This window comes from Pelobates fuscus, chromosome 7, assembly GCF_036172605.1.
Source record: "Pelobates fuscus isolate aPelFus1 chromosome 7, aPelFus1.pri, whole genome shotgun sequence".
NCBI classification, from domain to species: Eukaryota; Metazoa; Chordata; class Amphibia; order Anura; family Pelobatidae; genus Pelobates; species Pelobates fuscus.
In genome coordinates, this window is record NC_086323.1 from 139,512,840 (window position 1) to 139,529,242 (window position 16,403).

Sequence of the window (16,403 nt, forward strand, 5' to 3'; positions counted from 1 at the left end):
ATGCAGTCTGCGTTTACATACATTTGTGGAAAAAAATTGGGTCGTTCTGAAGAGCTCAGTGAATCCAAGCGTGGTACTGTGATAGGATGCCACTTTTGCAATAACTCTGTTCGTGAAATTTCATTCGTGCTAGATAGTCCATGTTTAACTGTAAATGGTATTATTGGAAAGAGGATGCGTTTAGGAGCAACTTGAAGTGGAAGACAATGAAAAGTCACTGAGCGGGGTCACCGAGGGCTGAGGCGCATGGTGCGTAAAAGTCGCAACGCTATGCTGAGTCCATAGCTGAAGAGTTCTAAACTTCCATTCACATTAATATCAGCACTAAAGTTGTGTGGCCGGAGCTTCGTGGAATAGATATGCATGGCTGAGCAACTGCATGCAAGCCTCACATCACCAAGTACGCTGCCAGGCATCAGATCAAGAGGTGTAAAGCACGCCACCGCTGGACTCTGGAACAGTGGAAACGTGTTGTGTAGAATGACGAATCACGCTTCTCTGTTTGGCAGTCTGATGGACGAGTCTGGGTTTGGCAGTTGCCGGGAGAACGTTACCTGCCTGACTGCATTCTGCCAACTGTAAAGTTTGGTGGAGGAGAGATAATGGCATGGGGCTGTTTTTCAGCGGTTGGGCTAGGCTCCTTACTGTCAGTTAAGGGAAATCGTAATGCTTTAGCATATCAAGACATTTTGGACAATGCTATACTTACGACTTTGGGGGAACAGTTTGGGAAAGGGCTTTCCTATTCCATAAAGACTTGGTTGGATGAGTTTGGTGTCGAAAAATGTGACTGACCCGCACAAAGCCCTGACCTCAACCCCACTGAACATCTTTGGGAGGAACTGAAATGGAGATTGTAAGCCAAGCCTTCTCGTCCAACATCTGTGCCTGTCCTCACAAATGCTCTACTGGATGAATGGGCAAAAATGCCTACAGAAACATTCCAAAATCTTGTGGAAACCCTTCCAAGAAGAGTGGAAGCTCTGATTGCTGCAAAGGGGGACCAACTACATGTTAATGTCTATGTATTTAGAATGCACTGTCACCAAAGTCCCTGTTGGTGTAATGTTTAAGTGTCCCAACACATTTGTCCAGAAAAATGTATGTCAAATCATGTTTTTCATGAATGAGACTAGTTGAAAACAAATCTTTCCTGAGTGTACTTTTTGGTTTAAACTTGCCAAACTGCCTCTGAGCTATCCCTTCTACCCTTGATCCACAGCTGATGGAATGTAGGTTTACTGTAACTATCACATACTGAACATTCCTAGCCTTGACAATCACCTATAATTTGTGTTAACCTCTTTTTTTTTTTCAAGCGATGCTCTGTTTTCTTTTAAAGGGACACTCCACTGCTCAAAAAAAAAAAAAAAAAAAAAGAAAAGAAAAGAAATCATATTTAAGTAGATATCCCCTAATGAAAACATGCATGCATTTTATTTTGCAGTTTTTCATTGGGGGTATATATAAAAACAGTTTTAAAAGCTTCAGATTTCTTGTCAGAAGCATTTGCAAGCCCTCCCCTTCTAACCCTGCCCAGACGTTCTGTGGCTGTCCAATTACAGACTTCCCAATCCAGCTCAAGGGTAATTCTGCAAAACAGGTGCTCTGAGCAATTGCTGCTTGTTGAGTTTAGCTCCACTTATCTAACTAAACCCGGAAGTAACAGAACCTTCTGTCTGCTTGACAGCCACAGAGTGTATCAAATTGTTTAGAAAAGTACTGATTTCTACTGAATGAAAAAAATATTTTTGTTTCTAAATAAATATAAAAATAAAATAAAGAGGACACACTCACGATAAAGCACCTCAGCAAACTAAAGTGATATAGGGGTTTGGAGTGTCCCTTGAAATGTATATTAAATATATAGCAATTTTACTTCACAATCCTGTTCAGTCCAGACACAGCCAGTGCAAACATCGCATTGAAGAGAAAGGGAAACAGGGACTGTGTTCCCGTTTCTTCTCCTCAACATACTGTGTTCAATGACAAAAAAGGCCAGAGTTTACAACAAATATTGATGGGGAGGGGCAAGATAGAGGCACTCAATTTCAGGATGGAGCTAAATACTGGTGGGTGAATTTCTACATTTGATTTTACATCTAACCCTTTATAAATAAAAATTTTTAAGCAATAGTAGATACTACTACTGAAAATACTGTTTTGGTTATAGTTCCACTTTAAACATTTATTAATGTGCTACTTCCAAGGTTTTCATTGTACAATAATGCTGAAAAATAATTGCCTGCATGTTTATCTGCCAATCGTGTGGGACCAAGGCAGGCAGATAATCAATTTCTGGATAATGGACCTCCCACCATCTCATGGGATCATTAACTGTTTTAGATTGAATATTGGGCAAGCCATCAGATAAATAACCTCAAAGAATGATAATCTGCCATTTCGCTTTGCAATCAATCTTAAACATCTTTAGATTTTGATTTGCTGACAAAACAAAGTATTAATTATTGAACCTATGGTGTGTAAATCATCAGATAATTGACGATCTACTGTACACAGTAAAAAAAAAAAAAAGATAAAAACTGTAATTGAAGCAAAAATGTACTCAGCACACTTGGAGGATGTTTACAAAGGTAAAAAGATAGTAAAATAAAACATGTTTGGGGAAAAAAACATCCGCTTTAAAGTGTTTTTTTTTTTGTAATGCTCAAATATGTCTCTGTTTTGACTGCTGTATTCCTAGCATATTTTAACACATTTGTATGTTTAGAATAAAATGTGTGTAGAAATAACAAGATTTCAAGAGCCCAGACAAAAAATAATGACATTTCAACTGTGTGGTATAAAACAGAACACTCTATGCACTAGAGCTACATCTTAATGCAGTGATTTTTGTGTAAATAACCTGTCTCTGCACCCTCTTGCTTGTAAACATGGTCTTCTCTGTGAAAATACAGTTTTTACATTGAGCTCTAAGAATGCTTCTAATGGCCGTTACTCAGATAGTTACTAGAGACACTTCCTACTTAGCGTCCTGCAATCTGTGCAGCATATAGTACACATTGATTACATACACAGTAGCCCCCTGCTCTCCACTGCTTCTCCACTGAGAAGCATTAGATTGGCCAAGATAATTGTTACTGGTGATCTCTGTTAGGGGCTTCTCTGTACAGAAGCATTGGATTGGCTGAGATCATTGTAACTGATGATCTAAGTGAGCAGCGGTGGAACTACAGCCAGTGTGGCTGCACAGGGCCCGCACACTGGGGTGACCAATCGAATGGCAGTTAGGGCTACATGATTGGTTTTGCTGTAATATTGGATGCTGGGAGGATGTGAGAGCCGTTAACTTACTCACAGCTTATATAGAGAGCACAGGAGTGAGTTGCTGCAGACACCACACTCGCTCCCATCAACCTGAGTCAGCAGCTGCAGCAGAGCCCCAGCTAGCCACCCTCCTGCACACAAATGTATGCTAAGAGAAGGGCGACTGCAAATATAAAAATTCTGACATGTATGTGTCTATGTGTGTGTCAGATTGTGTGTGTATATGCCAGTTTGTGTAACTGTGTCAAGTTGTGTGCATGTGTATCTGAGTGTGTATATGTCAGTGTGTGCCAGTGTGTGTATCTGTGTGTCATTGTTTGCATAGACCAGTGTGTATCTGTGTGTCATGGTGGATATGTGTCAGGGTGTATATCTGTGTAAGCATGTATATATGTGGCAGTGTACGTGTGTATGTTGATCAGAGCAATCAAACACCAACCGCCTCCTCCCCCCGCATTGAAACACAAACATTATATACAAACACCCCTTCATTCAAACACCAATACTACACACAAAAGCATAACTGCATTTAAACTCCAACACTACATCCAAACAGGCCCCTGCAACCAGACGCAACCACTGCATAGAAACACACCCCTGCAACCAGACGCAAACACTGCATAGAAACACACCCCTGCAACCAAAAGCAACCACTGCATACAAACACACCCCTGTATTAAAAAGCTAAATTATATACAAACATCCCTTTATTAAAAAATCAATGTATTGCATTTAAAAGCCAATACTACATACACAAACACACACACACACACATACACACCCTGCATTCAAACACAAACACTACACATGTACGCATTCCAATGTTAACAGTACATACAAATATACCTATACGCACACATATACTCTATACAAAAACATGATTACATTCAAACCCACAAACACTGCTCACAAATACAAAAATGTGTGGCACAGCATCGTGGGATTTGTATGACAGACGAGGATCTACCTTTTGGTCACTCTTGCGCAAGAAAGGGGCCCAAAAAATATCTTGCACCGTAGCTCACTCTACATTAGATCCATCGCTGAACAGCAGGCACAGTAAGTCCTGCATGGCAAGGACTAAAAGATGAGCAAAACTTATTTGGTTTTACTTTTACTTTTAATAAGAGGGTGGATTTATAACTCTAAAAAGCTAATTCTAAAAATATAAACACGTTTATATTTCTAATGTTAGAGTTTTACTTTAACTATGGCTACGATGTCATCAATGACCAAAAATAGGATTAGCTGTATGGAATATTCAGTAAATATAGTGCAATTCACCGAATTATGTCAAATAATCCACCAGCAGGAGCTACCTCCAACAAAGGCATTCTGGGCACACTTTGCCCTAAGCAACCAGTTTGTCAGATATCGCTAGTTATATTTTAAAAGTAAATATCGTCAGGGTTATTCACTAACGTGACAATTGTTTGGTACTGAAGGTGAATTAAGAATGAATTTCAAAACTGAAAATATAGCTGACTTTGAGAATTTTTCCAGCTCATCTATTATGGCCTTACATTTGAAATTCACACTGTTGCTCAATTAACTTCATACAATAACCAAAATTGACGTTGTCACTTTCACACAGTTATGTTGTTAAATTGATTGAGAAAAGGGTCATTCTAGTGTAAAAGAATGTCTATGATTCATCAACATAGCTACATAAAAGCATATTTTGGTAATAATTGATTTATTAACACGTCAATGTTGTCTATATAATGCTCACAACATATGCTATTTATGTGTGACAGGTAAATGTTTCTCTAATTACATTCCACAAGCTTAACACAATGTAATACAATTCCTCATAATAAATCACATTTGTTTCTGTTTTTGCTGCCCTAGCCACACACACCCTGGCTGTGGCTAACACAGCCTGCATGAAAAAAAAGGGTTCATTTTTAATCAGATGTAACTAACTTTGAAAGTTTGCATCTCCTGCTCTGTTAATTGAACTTTAATTACATACAGAAGGCTCCTGCAAGGTATAGCAACCTATTAACAGTGAAGGAGAGAAGTAATTTGAAATTAAACAGAATATGCAATAAAGGAAGTGTAAACATTAGATGACTATTACAGGAAGTGTTTATGAAGGCGGTGTAAGTCACATGCAGGTAGGTGTACCTAGAGCTGCATAAACAAAGTAATGTAATGCCTAAATGGCAGAGAATTGAGCAGTCAGACTGCAAAAGCACGATCTATACACTAAAACTGCTTCTTATAGCTAAAGTTGTTTTGGTGACTATAGTGTCCCTTGAATTTTCATGCTGATTGTTCTGCTAGAACTTTGGATCACTTTTCAGTTGTTAACCTCCATAGATTTTAAATTCTGGTATAAGTAAATTGGTTTTATGTAGTCCAACCATTCCCTATTAGATAGTCTAAATTGGTTTTGTGATCAGTACTGTTGTGTGTTCATCCCTATCCTTCCTGATGTAATACTTAAAGGATAAATACTTATTTAACAGAGAGTGCACGTGCATCGTTCAGTGTAAATGACTTCTCCCTTTCAAGTTTCAATACTTCATTTCCTCGTGTGACGCAGAATAAGCGGATAAGGTTGCATGGCTGAGCGCTTCGCTTGATTTCTTTAGGGATCTGCACCTTCCAGGATGTTTAAAAGGGCAGAAATGTCACACACTTCAAAATCACAGATACAATATACAGATAAAAACAGTGAGCGTTTCACAAACTCTAATCCTCCTCTACCCTTTCTCATCTCTCCAGCGATACCTAACTCCCCTGAGAAAGGTCATCGACATGTCAACTATAACATTTGCTTCTTGGAAAAACAACTGAGAAGGGGGATCCCTAATCTAGTTGCTGTCAGCGGCTATACAAATAATTATCACGTCACGTTCAGTGAGGTGGGAAAATGAAGATGTATAGATAAAAAAATGACCATCAAAATAGCTGTTTTACAGAGTGAAACTTTTTAATGTATGGTAATGCAATAATCAATATAAGAGAGAAGTCATGTTACTGTGCTTGCAGATCGAGGAAAGGGCAGCGTTTGTAAACACAGCTAATACTGGAAAGATCATTTAGGCCCATGTTTATATAGTAATAAAATAAGTGCAATTATAGATGGTTTACAACAAAAATATTATGGCTTAGATCAATAGAATTCCAAAGTGATGGTAGTACCATATACTTACCTTAAAGGGACACTATTGGCATCCAGAGTCTTTTCTACTTCAGGTCAGACCCCAGTGCCGCCCCCCTCTCCCCTCCACTTGCCCCCCATGCCCACCCATGCTCTGATCACAAGATTTTTGTTCTGTTTGCTGATTGGTTTTTGTGATGGTTCTGTCAGCCCCTTAAGGTGTCAGGGAGTCCTTCTATCACCATTGGCAAGAGGTACTTCCAGTGCTTATAGTCGGGTGCTTGGTGTGCAGGCAGCTGAGGGCCACTCTCTCTGCGGGTGGTGAAGTTCAGTCATGGGGTCCAACGAAGAGTACATCATTCAGAGTTTCCTCAGATATCAGCTGTGAAGCTTTCCATACTGTCATTCCTTGACCATTGGTAAGTCCCACTTTCCTCATTTTGCAGGGATCTGCACCTTAGCCGCATTTAAGAGGTGCCTCATAAGAGTTTTCTTATAGGTGGAGATGGGTAGCTCTGTGTGGTCGAGCAGCATCGGTAGTGGTTCTAACTCTATATCAGAGTCAACTATTTCCTTGACCAAGCTATGTATCCTCTGCCAGTAGGGTGCTATCTCTGTGCAGGACCACCATATGTGAAGAGTGTAGCCCGTTGAGCGGCCACATCAGGTGAATGAACGTACTTCTAACTTCCAGGCATGCACACACTTCCCATTTTTGGAAAGTATATCTAATTATGGTATTGGTGTGCTCCAATAATAATAATAATAAAATAAACTTATATTTTGCTCTATAAGGTTTTTCCTGCAGCATGTATAATGCATATTCTGTATGATTCTTCATTGCTTCATTATTTACTCTTATACACCTTCTTCTGAATTCTACATACTACAAAGCAGCCCTTTTCATATTCTGCCCATCAATATGTATAAGTGATGAAAACATGGTGAATCTGGTCACCCTAGCTATACTGTGTTAACAATTTTTTAATCAGGCTTATCTGCATTGTAACATACACTGTAGGCCAGATAACATGGGGAAGGCATCCTGGAACTATACTTACTAGCACGCAAAGGAAATCAAGTGAACGGAAGCAATCGTGGTGGTACTGCATGGGTGATATGACTGCATGGTGGGACTGGCTGACATTTCATTCTATGGGGAAGAACTGCACACAGATCCAGCATTTACATGTGATATCACGCACACTTGGATTAATGTGAGATATTTCAGATGAATTTAAGTTGACCTGGAGTGTAGAGGATGATAATCAATTCCCCAAGAAAAGCTTTTTAAAAATGTTTTACTGTTCTAAAAATCATATTTTTAAGAATTACCTCTATATTGCCTAAACAAAAAAATGTTAATCATACTTGCTAACAGTCTCAAATCTGGTGGGACATTCCTGATTATGGTCCACTGTATCCTGCCTTCCTGTTTTTATTCTCAGTTGGATTCCCTGTGGAAAAACCAGAGAAAAAGTCGTCATAAATCTCAGCGCCTGCCTTTATTAAACTTGCTTCTTGTGTTGAGCAAAGCATTTGTAGAGCATTTTAAACCATACAAGAGTGCGTCAGCTGTGATTTTCATTTTGCATAAGAGCTCGTCGGGGCCCCCGAGAGACACCTTTCAGGACTGGAAAGATCACCAGCTACGGCCCACCTAAACTCTGTCTAGCTCTTACACCAGCCCCCTCCAATTACTGGTTCATAATGCACATGTCAAGTGGCGAGCAAAAAAGGGGGATATTGGCACATGTATGCTGCACGTGAATGCACTTTGCTAACTGGCCAACCACAATGGCACATACTCAGCAATAATAGAGAATCATAGGGCCTTTTTAAAGATTTGTCTTACAAGATAAGCCATTTGGTTATTATTTATCATCGTTTCATATCTAGATTTTGACATTTCATTTCTTGTTGCATGTTGCACACACAACTTGTAATGATATATAACCCAACAAAGAAACCATGAAAATCAATCAGTTAATGTTCATTCCCTGTATTGGTTAGTTTGCAGTGCCTAACCTGAGTATGCAATGCAGAAATAGATGAATGCTGCTCCCAGGACTGTCCAATGAAAATCAGTTCTTTTAGCAGCTATGAGACAAGTGTAGAGATGTCGGTATGGAAAGATGGCATTAAAACCAATATCATTATAATACTACTTAAAGGGACAGTATAGTCACTAAAAAATGTTTGCTTACTAAAACAGTTTTGGTGCATAGATCATACTTCTGCAGTTTTACTGTTCAATTCCCTGCCATTTAGGAGTTAAATCACTTTGTTTATACAGCCATAGTCACATCTCCCTACATGTGACTTACACAGCCTTCCTAAACACTTCCTTAAAGAGTCATCTAACGTTTACACTTTTATTATTGCACAATCGGTTTAATTTAGGATTTCTTATCTCCTGCTTTGTTAATAGCTTGTTAGACCCTTTAGGAGCCTCCTTTATGTAATTAATTTCAATTTACAGAGCAGGAAAAAAAAACTGTTAAAGTAAGTTACATCTGAATAAAAATTAAACCATTTAGTTTTCATGCAGGCTGTGTCAGTCACAGCAAGGGGAGGTGTGGCTAGGGCCACATGGACAGAAACAAAAGCGATCTAAATTCTAAATGACAGAGAATTGAGCAGCAAGCCTGCAGGGGCATGATCACCAAAACTGCTTCATTAAAGTAAAGTTGTTTTGGTGATTATAGTGGTCCTTTAAACACTTTAAAAAAAAAAAAAAAAATATATATATATATATATATATATATATAAACCTATACGCATAATTCTTGATTAACTTTGCCATAATGTAAAGCAGGTCAATGCTCTACACCCATTTCATTATCATACCTTATTATCAAAAATGACAACCTGCAGTTTTTTTTAGCACTTCATTAAGACTACTGGAGAACTTGTGATATAACAACTGCAGACCTGTAAATATTCCTCTACGCACAACACTTCAAACACATTGTATAAAGATCAAAAGAACTGACACATTTATTGCGTTTTACAAGGTTATAACTTGACGTCTATATTTAGATGCTATTCTAAGTTTCTTAAATTCCAACGCAACTGTTAAAAATAGTCTGACTGTCGTCACGTGGTAATATATGTCCTTTTATTAATATTTTTCCTCTTCTTACGGATGTTGCTCGGTAACATTCATTAGCCATTCATTTGCTTTGAACGATTGACGTATGTTTTTCACCATAATAAAAGAATTCTTGTAGTGGAAAGATTCATGTGCTGGTGCTGTGTGTACAAACAATGTATACTGTATACTTGTATATATTTTTAAAGAAGGCCATTCACCGTACTTATTTAAATTACTGGTGATGTTTTCCCAAGTTACCCCAAAACCAGAATTGACAAGTGAATTACCACCCGTGTGGAGCTGAATAAAGTATTGAGTTTGCAGAGAGTGCTAAATCTCTTTACATACATTTATAGGAAACCAAAGTTTTGAAAAAAGTTGTTTACAATACAGCTACTACAAAACATGTTACCACTCCCCAACTATAAAAAAGTGAGTTATATAGAAAATATATAAAAATGCTCTAATTCATTTGTGTACATTCCTCCTACACTGTTCATAACATACCATAAAAAAACAATTAAAGATATAACATAGTGCAATAAGGTTTTGTCATGTGGATACAAATATAGACTACAGATGCCTCACTCCCAGATTTCAGAGCCTATACCCTCCATTTCTCCACCCTCCCCTCCCTGTATCCCATACCCTCTCTCTCTCCCCTCTCCCCTCCTGTACCTTACTGGCTGCGGTTCCTGGTCTGACAGGAAGTGCTCTAACAGTGTGAATTTCCTGTCAGATTGCTCACCCACGCTACACACAGGCAGGAGGGGAGCACGGTGCAGCTCTCCCTTCCTGCTAGACCTACGGGAACCGCAGACCCGGGCCAGTGCTGCGGTGCGCCGCCCCATTAGGAAGCGAATGCTTTATCATATATATTCATAACATGAGCCAGGGAAGAGGATCCTGCAAGGTCTAGCAGACTATTGACAGTCCAGGAGACAAATGCTAAATTAAACAATTCAGCATTTTCAATATTGGAAGTGTAAATATTAGATGACTCTTTACAGGAAGTTGTTAGGAAGGCTGTGCAAGTCACATGAAGGGGAGGTGTGCCTAGGGCTGTATAAACAACGTGAGTTAACTCCTGCAGGGACTGCAGGGTCATGATCCATGTACCAAAACTACTTCATTAAGTTAAAGTTGTTTTGGTGAGTATAGTGTCCATTTAAGACTGTTATATTCACAGCTGCACAATGTCACTCATTCAATTAGACTGGAGAAGTATTTTTCAATGAGTCCTGAGGTGTGGAACTTTGAATCTGCTACAAGTCTGCCACATCTGAAAGCTTCAAAGGCTTGTGCAAGTGTATGCAGGTGAAAAAACAAAACAAAACAAAACACTATACAAAATTGTATATGAAGAAAATATAACATAATTATTACATTAAGGCATGTTCATCAGAGATGTTGTTGTGCAACTTTGCGAAAAGAGTCGATAAGAGGTTTTGAGGTCAGCTGCAGAAAGAAAAAATGGCAAATGCAGTTGCACGTAGAAACTAATTCCTAGAAGCCAAGGCTGCACACCACAGTGTTATATGAATCAGCGAAAAAAAAAAAAAACAATAGCACTACACCACCTAGAAATGTATTTGAGCACAAACATAACTATGCAAAATTGCTATATGCAAATGGGGACAATAAAAATATAATAATAAAAAAAAAAAAAAAGATACTCACCTTTAGCATTCTTGCTGCTGTGTGTCGGTTTTGGTTTTATTTGGGAAATGTCGTTCATACAGTAGTTCCATTCATTACAGGATATTAGTTTGTTGCCATTTGCAAAGCTTGCCATTTCTGAAATGCTATTGTCTGTTTTGAAGAAATAACAATGTTTGCACATGTGCAATGGTGCATGCAAATTAATAATTCAATGATTTTTGATAACTGCATCTGAATTTTCTTTTATAATGAATTTAGTTTTTACTGTTTTCTCTTCTTCCACGTAGATACTTTTTCTTATATGTGGTAGCCTTTAAATAGTTTCTTGCAATATGAGACCTATCTCCAGAAGCAAAACATTTGTTACTTATGCCTTTTTTTGTGTGCAAATATATTGCATTGGTCTCTGTGATAAACTGATTTTATTCCAAGATTTTCTTCTCAACGTTTTTTTTTGCAAATGCTTGTATTACTCCACTTCCTGTATTTTCAGCAGTTCTTACCGACTCTTCTTTAACACGTGCTGTAACATATTTTACATAGAGATTCTGTCTAGTTTCTAGTCAGTGCATGAATAAACAAATTGTAGCTTTATGGAAGACTTGATAAAATCAGAATCACTTAATCTTTCTCATTTATGCAGCCCTAGCCACTCCTCCACTGGCTGTAACTGACACAATCTGCATGAAAACAAAAATGGCGCACTTTCAATCCGATGTAACTTACTTCAAAAGTTTTTATCTCCTGCTCTGTAAATTGAACTTTAATTACATGCAAGAGAGCCCTGCAGGATCTAGCAAGTTATTAACAGAACAGGAGATACGAAATTCTAAATTAAACAGAATTAGCAATAAACAAAGTGTAAACATTAGATGACTCTTTACAGGAAGTGATTAGGAAGGCTGTATAAGTCCCAGGCAGGGAGGTGTGCCTATGGCTTCATAAACAAAGTGATTGAACTGCTAAATGACAGAGAATTGAGCAGTGAGACTGCAGGGGCATGGTCTATACACCAAAACTGCTTAATTAAGCTAAATTTGTTTGGGAAACTATAGTTTCCAATGAATTTCCAATAGAATCAAAATGATCAATTAATTCTGACATTTGTTCCCGATGATTCTCTAAGTCTCCTCTTTCAGACAACTTCATAAATAAAATCTTTTATTTGGACTACTATTTCCATAAAATTCTAAGCCTTCCCATAACTCCATGCGGATGGGGACTCTTCCACTGTGTCCCAGAGAATATTTTTTACAAGCTAATTGTGATATTATACCTTTGTTTTTATTTTTTTTATTCTTTATTTTCATAGTGCAAGGAGTAACATTCAAGGTTGTAAAGCCACAACGACATTGACAAGCAAATTGTAAACATACAGGTGGATTCAGGGTCATATGTCATATGAGAGAATTGCACTTTTTTAAAAATTTTATATACAGGCTGAACAATAGGTCTAAACAGAAGACTTGAGCGGATACATGCTTAGGAGAAATAATAGAAAATAGATATACGTGTGAGTCAGGGCAGAAACAAGCAAAAGTAGTAAATATAAAAATGTAGGCATGCTGACATGACATGAAATTACTCAGGAGTAAAGGGCCACCAAGCAGTATATATTCTGGGCACAGTGTATGCACCCTGTTTGTTATGTTCCATGGAGGGGGTAGACATGTGGCAGGTTGTGGTGGAGTGTAAGCAGGGTCAGAGACTTTTGGCCAAGGCAACAGCTTGTGTAAGCTCACTGAGCAACTGACTCCGTGAGTGTTGTCTTATCACCCTATGCCTGTAGCGGACAGGCTGGTTTCCACTCTGTACTTGAGAGGATTTGTGCCATCCATGGTGCCATGTCGTGCGGCATCATTGCAGCCGCTGGTGGTAGCGGGAACCATTTCTCCAAGTCCATGGGCCCTCCTCACCCATATATCGGGATCCCAGGTGATGGTGTGTGGACTGCGGGCGGGTATATGGCCCTTCTTGGCTCCCCGCCTTGGAGGAGGGTGCCAAACCAGTGTTTTGTGTATATGCTGTGTCTTGGGAGTGTGTCTGCCTGGCCTCCAGGCTCCTCCAGAAATGCTGACATATTGCTTCATAAGCTGCATGGAAATTAGCTTCCCAGCTTTGCATGGTTTCTGTGGCGTCTGCCATTTTGGAGAGACCACGTTGCAGCTCCCTTAAGAGTAGTTGCCAAGGAGCAATCATGAGGTAAGTGCTTGCTTGGTGGAGACCGGGGTGACCCCCGCCGGCCCAGAGGGGGAGGGAGGGGTAACGGGACCTTGGAGTTTCCCCTTGAGGGCGCAGTGTCACCGAGGATGAGGGTTTGGCTGCCTTTTCCGTCCGGCAGTAACAGGCCCCGCTGGAGCTTCCAGCAAATCCAAGGAAGGCAATTAAACTGGGGCACGCCAACTATTTTCAGGAGTTGTGTGTGCACAAATTAAGTCGATGTGCCATGCAGGTGTTCGAGTAGTCGTCTGTTTTGTAAGAGTTAGGCTGGGAGCTCGTAGGAAGCATGTCCAGCTGTCATGCTGCTCAGGCCCCACCACTATACCAGGTAGTTTGTAGATGTGAGAACAGACACAACTCCAGTGCATCTTTGTAGCTTCTACTCTGTAGTGGATGCAGTGTTTGTTTGGGTAGTGAATGCATTGTGTGTAGTGGATGCAGTGTTTATGTAGTGGATGTAGTGTGTGTGTGTGCAAGTATGTGGGGTACGATAGGGGCTGCATACTGTGGGCAAAAAGCTTTTTTAAATGTACCTAAATATAACTAAAAAATACAATTTTAATATTACCCCCAGTCTCTTACCTGTGGACAGAAATGTGGGCCACCTTACACTCCCTGGTGATCCGGTGGCATTGTGCAAGATGCCATTCTATAGTGAAGAGGGAGCACAGCAAATGCCATCTACAGCTTCCAGCAGCTCCTCTCTTCAACTGGATCTTGGTGTTTGCTATATAAGAGGCTAATGGTTCAGGGGTGTCATCACAATACAGGTGCCCTCTAATTCCCTTTCTGGTATATGGTTATATATGTGTGAAATATGTATGCACTCACAGTTTTGCTATTCATTGACTTTTGTCTTAAAGGGACACACTAAGCACCAAATCAACTTTAGCTGAATGAAACAGTCTTGATGTATAGATAATGTAATCTCACTGCTCATTTCTCACTAGATCACTGAGGGATACTAAATCACTCCTATTTCTATTTATGAACCTCTCGACATTCACATGGGTCTTGATGTCCCGGGAGTGTGAGGAGACTTTCTCTCCAGCCACCGGCACCTGCAGCCGATCAAACGTGGGTTGTTGCATGCAAGAGATAGGAGGCACGTCATGTTTGTTCCCTGGCCCGCCTCCCCTCTGGTGGACATTCTGTATGGATCTATGTGTACTATTCCCAAAGTTGCTCCAGTAATTGCTCTGCAATAAGGGGAGTCTAGGGCCAGTATCATCAATTACCATTCAAATATTTACAACTATTAACTAATATCATGGACAAGCTCATGCAAACACCATGGTTAAAGCATGCAACAAATCATTGATCCACAACTTATCTAGGGGGCACTAGGTGGGGACTTCTTAGAATAGGAGGGTGTAAGGGTAGAAGGGGGGGAACAAGAATGGTCAAGTGCAAAACTACATATATTACCAGGGCTGGCGCTACCATAAGGCGGCCCAGGTGGCCTCCTTAGGGTGCACCAGCCCTGGGGGTGCAATGTCAGGCTGTTTGGCTGAAGAGAAGTGCTCCCCTCCAGCTGGTTACCTTAAGAAGCGTCTCCGAGCGGAAGCGCCTCCCCTCAGCGCAGCCTCTTACCAACCGTCCAGCTTACTGCCGCCCGAGGAGCCTCCTTCAGTGGTGCCTGCCGCAAGCTGTGTGGAGTGGGCGGGGATATGTATGACATCATAACCCTGCTCCCTGTGTACCACACAGCGCGACTGGCGCCCTGTGATGAGGCTGGGCTGCAAGACAGGACTCCACAAAGCCGGTCACCTGTCAGCATGCACCTCAAGGACCTGTATGTACAGTAGGTATATAATTGTGACTGTCTGTGTATGTATGTATGTATGTATGTCTCTGTGTGCATGTATGTATGTATTGTATGTATATCTCTTTGTGTATGTATGTCTCTGTGTGTATGTCTCTGTGTGTGTGTGTGTGTGTGTGTGTATGTATGTATGTATGTATGTCTCTCTGTGCCTGTATGTATATATGTCTCTGTGTGCATGTATGTATGCATGGATGTCTCTGTGTGCATCTATGTCTCTGTTCGCCTGTATGTATGTCTCTGTATGTCTGTATCTGTACGCATGTATGTATGCCCCTGTATGCATGTATGTCTCTGTATGTCTGTCTCTCTGTATGTATGTATGTCTCTGTATGCCTGTATTTATGTGTATGTATGCCTGTATGTCTCTGTATGTATGTGTCTGTATGTATGTATGCATGTGTCTACATGCCTTTACGTCTTTGTATGTATGTTTCTGTATGCCTGTATGTAGTTGTCTGTATATCTCCGTGTGACTGTGTCTGTATGTCTGTATGTGACTGTCTGTGTATGTCTCTGCCTGTGTGTCTGTATGTCTCTGCCTCCATATCTATGTCTATATGGCTTGGAAGAAAATACACACAAAAGGATCTGGAGGGGATGGACACACAAAACAGACTAAGGGGAGAAATTGCCACATAGAGGGACTGTGGTGGAGGAAAAACCCAAAGAAAGGGTTTGGGGGTAAAAGACACAAAAAGGGTCTGGGTGTAAGTAAGAGACATACAAAGGAGGTTGTAAGACACACTAAAGAGGGAATAAAATACATTAAAGCACAAAAGGGGTAATACATTCAAAAGAGGGGATATGAAACACAAAAGAGGGTAAGAAAGTAAGAAGTTCAAAGACAAGACACACAGGTGAAGATGCACTTTTTTTGCGGGTGGAGGGGGGAAGGGGGGGGCGGCAAAATGCATCTTTGCCCTGTATATTACGTGGATAACAAGGCTGTTAGTATTATGATTTAGCTAAACAGAAACTAAAATTTTCACTGACTTAACCCTTGCCTGATGATCCTGTCTTGGATTCCTGGCTTAACCCTTGCCCGAGTGATCCTGCATTGGATTCTTAACCCTTGCCTGTCTTGGTCCTGTTGAATTATCCTGTTAAAGTCTTTCTGTTTGCTTCCTGGTCTTACTTGGATTATCCTGCTAAATACTTTCCATTTGCTTCCTGGTCCTGGAGCTGTGCTGCATGGC

General features: G+C 40.1%; 1 long non-coding RNA gene across 1 annotated transcript in view; it reads right to left on the reverse strand.

The window, feature by feature from the left end:
- Positions 1 to 7,741: 7,741 nt before the first annotated feature.
- Positions 7,742 to 16,403, reverse strand: part of LOC134568839 (uncharacterized) — a 104,359-nt gene continuing 95,697 nt past the window's right edge. Inside the window, exon 3 of the long non-coding RNA XR_010084062.1 lies at positions 7,742 to 7,857. This is a non-coding gene — a long non-coding RNA (uncharacterized LOC134568839). The remainder of the gene's footprint in view (positions 7,858 to 16,403) is intronic.